At 31.7% G+C, this 6208-nt stretch overlaps 1 long non-coding RNA gene across 1 annotated transcript; it reads right to left on the minus strand.

Moving 5' to 3' along the window:
• Positions 1 to 787: 787 nt before the first annotated feature.
• Positions 788 to 4403, minus strand: LOC139483630 (uncharacterized). The gene is made up of 3 exons (XR_011655056.1): positions 4259 to 4403; positions 2325 to 2373; positions 788 to 1237 (listed from the first exon to the last, which is right to left on the minus strand). It is a non-coding gene; the product is annotated as an uncharacterized lncRNA (long non-coding RNA).
• Between the last annotated feature and the right edge of the window lie 1805 nt (positions 4404 to 6208).

Consider the following 6208-nt stretch of genomic DNA (forward strand, 5'->3'; position numbering starts at 1 on the left):
TTTTCTGTTGGAACTAGTGTTGACGCAAAGTAAGATGTAAATAGTCCAACTGATACATTAATAGACTGATTGTCTACACGGAGGTTGACTGTTCGAATTCAGCACGTGACAAGTGTATTCGACGAGCAAAAGTATCGACAAAGGCTTAAAACACCAACCAATCTTCAATGAATGACTGAATCAATCAATCAACTAGTTTAGTTTCTTTGTTGTTTTGGTTCCTATATCATCGACATAAACTTCACATATCCCATTTTATCGTAGACAATCATAATCTAAATATAACTAATCAGTTACATTCAGCAGCTATCATCAGTCAATTTGAAAGAATTTCTGTTTTCTAACCATGCATATCAACTCCATACACTTTATCGTTTGATATATTTAACACTGATACGGAGTTTTGGTTGATATACACATTTATACAATAAGGCCATTTAGGAAAGAAACAATAACATGCAGTTTTGAAAAAAGAAATTATGTAGGTTATCATTTAGATACCGCAAAACTCATTCATTTAATCGTAAAAAAAATGAGTAGGTTGGTAAGTGCTCTGACTTGCTGAATACACACATGCAAGTGAAAGGTACAGTTGATATATATTTTCATTTATTTATTCTATAACTTTTGTATTCAAACAATATATATATATATATATATTACTATATGATGTATATATCTTGGTAAACGAACACATATTCTTATTTGATGATTAGACAAAAAATGATAACATTTAAACACATAAAACAATAAGGATACCATGCTACATGTACTAACATGACTAAATTAAATACAAATCCAATGGACTTACATCTACAGATTGACTATTAGGGTAGGTTGAAAACAAACGTTACAGTATTTATCCATCGACCTATACGATTTAAAATATCACCAATTCTGTACACAGTACTTCCTGATATTTGAATAAGGGGTGGTAACCCTAGCATGAATCCCATTACAATACTAAATATGGATTTACTATCAAAAGTATGCATTGGAAATGCATAAAATCCTACTAGTGCAACCATACAAATCAGATTGGCACTAAGAAAGTACATTAGCGCTTTTTTTCTTAATAATATCAATCCAATTTTTTTGTTTTCGTTTGATAATCCATTTGGTACCGACGATCCTACAACGTTGAACACAAGCCCTTCCCAGAATTTGAATTCATCTTGGTTGAAGTCACTTAAATTGAGCGATGATGCTCTCAAACTGGCCAGACACGCTGTTTCAACTACAAAACAAAAGGTTTTGCTATATTGTTTTATTTTGCTTAATATATCAAATGTAATAAAATAAGAAGAAGAAAAAAATTAAAACAAATATCTATGGTTTGTAAAACAAATTATACGTTTCATCGATTACTGTATGCATATTCAAGTACCGCATATCGTGTTCATTTTGAGAATGGTTACGTCTCTGTTTGGTTTGAAAAGTGAACATTCTTTAACTCTTAGCCATTCGACATCCAATTGATGTATCACAGCTAGGAAAGGGGTAAACATGTCGATTTAACCATACGTGAAAATGTATGTATAATATATGTTGTTAATCAATCTTATTTACAGGGGCTCTTGAACCATTTTCAATTCTCACGAGATATTGAAATCTGAATAAACACGGAAGAGTATTTTTTTTCATTCCAGAAGAAATAAGAATAACAATTTTATTTTGTAATGGTTTTCGCTGTCTGACATGTGTGATGACAGATATTAAGGGATAACAATATATTTACACCGCTGATAATCCGTTGCGTATAGGAATTGATAGTTTCTTTCCAATGATATTCAATTTGGATATCTCATTTTTGGAAAAAGAATGCTTATAAACAATGCAAATAAAAAAAGATCTTATGGTTATTTCAATATCCCACCTGTATCAGCCTAAGAAACTCATATTTTCTCAAGAGCTCATATGCATTGTATTAAATACCTCAATTATATATTGTGGTGTGGCGTAATTAAGAGCATGTGTTTGATACAGATTTTGGCAATCCTGACTGATAGCAACACCATCAAGGATGGCAAACACAGAAAAAATACCATTTAGTGTACGAAACATTTCAAAATATAGGTGTACTACCAAGAATATGATTAATACATGAAATCGAAATCATATATATAAAGCTTCCCCCCAATTCTCTTTTTTTTGGTAAATAGAAATTAAATACATGTATATGGGTAGATGTTTAAAGTACAGGAAATTATCAAATCAGCAAAGCAGCAATACAACAAAGCAGTAAACAAATTGAACAATAGAATAAACTCCGTATTCAATAAATTTAAGTTTGAGTGATAGTATCATGTGTTACGCTATCGTACCTTGTTGCGATTCTGATTCTTTCTGCGTGTTCTGTTTAATGTTTGGAACCTAAGGAAAGCATTGTTTAAAATTAAGCATACACAGTGGTTATCATACTCGGTTCTTCTAATGCATTTGAATAGATGGCTTATAACATGTATAAAAAAGAGGAAACAAAACAATGTCAAATTCGTTTTATATTTGTATTTTAAAAACATTGGTCATTTTGTTATGGAATTTAAATTTCCTTCGAAGTTTTCATATTTTATCGATCCTTAGATTTTTCCTTTTTTTCGGAAATAGTTTGTTTTAAAATGCAGCATTGGTTAAATGAATTTCGTGAAAGAAACATGCTGTTGGGATTTTTTTGGCTTATTATCACTCCATACTTTTCTTTATTTTAGAAGTTGCGTTGTGCCATCTTATTAAATACGTGTTAGAATGTAAAACGTTTATACAACACTAAGAACACGCGCATTTGCAATATATTATGGTATACAGTATGCTGATGTGAATGAATTCTGTTGGCATGTTTACGTGGTATTCTTGTATTTTCAAACGAATCAGTTAACTGTATTAAAAAAAGAAAAAGAAACAAACAGGTAAATGTTTAGTTTGCGCAAAATTATTTTTTACCTGATTTTCATTTTCATAACAATCCGTATGTCATGCAACTTCGACGCTTCTACTGTTTAAATAACTCATCGGTCAGAGCTATGGACAGATTGTGTTTTACTCGCCTTTGACTTTTTGATCATCTTAATGTGGTGTATATATGTGCCTAATATTTGTGTTGCGTTGCTTCGATGCCGTTATAGTAATTTTTGGCTCTTTTGATACATTTTGATAGACCCTGCTTTGATTCATCAATCATTATTCTATTGTTCAACATGTTGAAATAATCAAATTGGCAAGTAGTACACTGTAGTAGCTGAAGAAATATATTTTTTAATTGGGTCTCACAAATATTTATTGTGTTTTTCAGTGTCAGTGTAATGACAATAAGGAGGAAAACATTCGTTTTCTCTTATATTTTTGACAACATAGAAATACATTGTCTTGTCTTTATATTTAAAAATAGTTTCACATTATGTACAAAAATATCATAAGATATCAAAAATGAAATCATGCAATAGGTCACACATGACCCATCGAACAATTATGACAAACGTACAGTAATTAAAAATACCCCACAAATGGTACTACCTGTCTTTTATTTGCCGGATAGATATGTCATCATCTACGTCATTTATTGTCTAGTGGAAAGCTGTTTTTATCCTTCAACATTATTTATGCTTTTGTCCAACGTAAAGAGCATGTGATTTAGTGACTGTGATTGGTTGCTGTATGTATCATTATAATGTTATCATTTAAGCTGATATCAATTTTTCTAGTTAGTATTGTTCTCACGTTGTCATGTATTGTCATGTATTGCCTTATATAGATTTTGATGCTTTATTTTTTACTGCTTAATATTTTAGAAGACTACAGTTGCTTTTATCAACTGAATTTGGTACCTATCGGATATGTTCCTCACGTTGTACCTGCAATCCCCTCCCCTTTCATGAATGTGACCTACCGAATTAGACTATTTACCGGATTTGTTATCACATAAGCAACACGACGGGTGGCACATGTTAAGCAGGATCTGCATACCCTTCCGGAGCATCTGAGATCACCCCTAGTTTTTTGTGGGGTTCGTGTTACTTATTCATTAGTTTTCTATGTTGTGTCATGTGTACTATTGTTTGGCTGTCTTTTTTCATTTTTAGCCATGGCGTTGTCAGTTTATTTTCGATCTATGAGTTTGACTGTCCCTCTGGTATCTTCGTCCCTCTTTTGTAAAATAGTTACCTTATTGACAATCATACAACATATTCTTATTTCTTTTTTTTCGGAAAAAAATAACTTTGAAATATGTTTCATATTTATATTTCATCAAACAGTCACTTACCTTATCACGTGTACCCCATGATTGATCCACAATGTTACAGATTGCGTAGAGGGGTAATAAAATATACATAAATGGAATAAAAAACAAGTAGACAGGACCAGTAAGCAATATCCATGCATCCCATGGGTATAAAACAGCTCCATATATGTAACTTCCAAATGCAATTGCAACTGACAAGCCTTCTGCATGTTCAAAATGTCCATTGTAATAACCTATTTGTAGAAGGTGATACTAAGTAATTGTAAACATTTACAAATACATACATTATACATGTGAGTGTTCTTTCAACATACATGTACAAAACGTTTCTTTTACAAAATATGTATGTCTGCTCTGTTGAATTCTGTATGCATGTAACCCTTGCCTGTGTCCAGTCAAGCACCTCGTTATTGCTCTATGATTATTTTTGTATTCTTGTAAATCATGTTTGCTAATATGTTTTGTCTATATGCATTTGTTTGGTTTCTTTGTTACATAACACGTGACCCTGTACTTATACATCCCGTCACTGTCTTATTTTCAATGATAATGTTTATATTGTTTTATTTCATTTGTGATAATATGCTTTGTATATATCCCTTTTTGTGTTTCTTTGTATGACGTATGACGTGGCTCTGTACTTATACATCCCGTCATTGTGTTATTGTTTCAATGTTTGTTTACATATTTGAGTGTTTTGATAGATTAAAATGACCAATTAATTTCCCCATAGGCTACAATGATAGCCTTTATCGAGATACATACTTTAGAAAATTTATTAATTTAACAAAAACTTGCTAGAATTAAAAATAAGTTATTAGGACAGTATTTTTTCGTCCAAAAATATAGGTTCGCGTTGATTTTCTTTGCGTAATTTGTACTTATCTCCCATGCCTATCAATTTTGCACTTAAACATACGTGTCATATCCTAGCGATCAAAATACATCTCAGTTCCGTTAGGGCTAAGAAAGTAATCTATTTGGCCTTTGGTATAATGCAGAATGCATGAAGTCTCTAATAACAAAACATACCGGGCACAACATATTAACCAATCAAGATAAGCTATAGCCTTAATTCTGAATACCATGTTATGATCATTAAATGGCTGCGCCCATAAGTTCAGTTGGTTTATTGTAACCTATAGTGATTAAGATAATAACGCAATGTTGGCTGCTGTACTCCTATTTTTGATTTTTACCTATTATTACTGTTTGCATCGTTGTCAATATAATGGATTTTTATGCGACTGTCATTCAACTTAGAGGTTTAGCTAGCTATAAAACCAGGTTTAATCCATCATTTTCTTGCTAAGTAAATGCCTGTAACATTTCAGGAATATGACAGTTGTTGTACATTAGTTATATGTGTTTGAGCATTTGAATAGGAACTTTCCGTTTTGAATTTTCTCGGAATACTGTATTTTTGTCGTTTTACTTTTTATATATATCAATAGGTTCCTAATTATAATAATGGAGCAAAACATATATCGACTATATTTAGTTATTTAATGTCAGTAATTCCATAAATAAAAATATCTGAAAAAAAAAAATGACCTTCACATCAACCAACGACAACATAAGCGTGATTGATAAAATGCATTATACATTACATAATATCATATCGTTGCGAAAGTGATTAAGAAACATAACCATCAACCTGTTTGCATTTAACTTTTTTAAGATTTCATATACCCCAAATATTCTTTCAAAACTACAGATGCATTCACATAATTGTATATAACAAAACGATACCATGCTACCTACCATATGCCACGTCTTTAAAGACAATAACAGATATATAGACTGTTCCTGCTCCGAAGATTCTGATTAACATTTTTGTGATAACTAACTGTATTGTTGAAGGAACTCGGCTGAGTAGCATCAAGCAGTAGGCAAGCACTATTGCAACGATCACAGGAGCTACAATGATAAGAGGGGCACCAGTCGCCAATTCTAAACCGTAGCACAGTG

Source organism: Mytilus edulis, chromosome 7 (genome assembly GCF_963676685.1).
Source record: "Mytilus edulis chromosome 7, xbMytEdul2.2, whole genome shotgun sequence".
Lineage (NCBI taxonomy): Eukaryota > Metazoa > Mollusca > Bivalvia > Mytilida > Mytilidae > Mytilus > Mytilus edulis.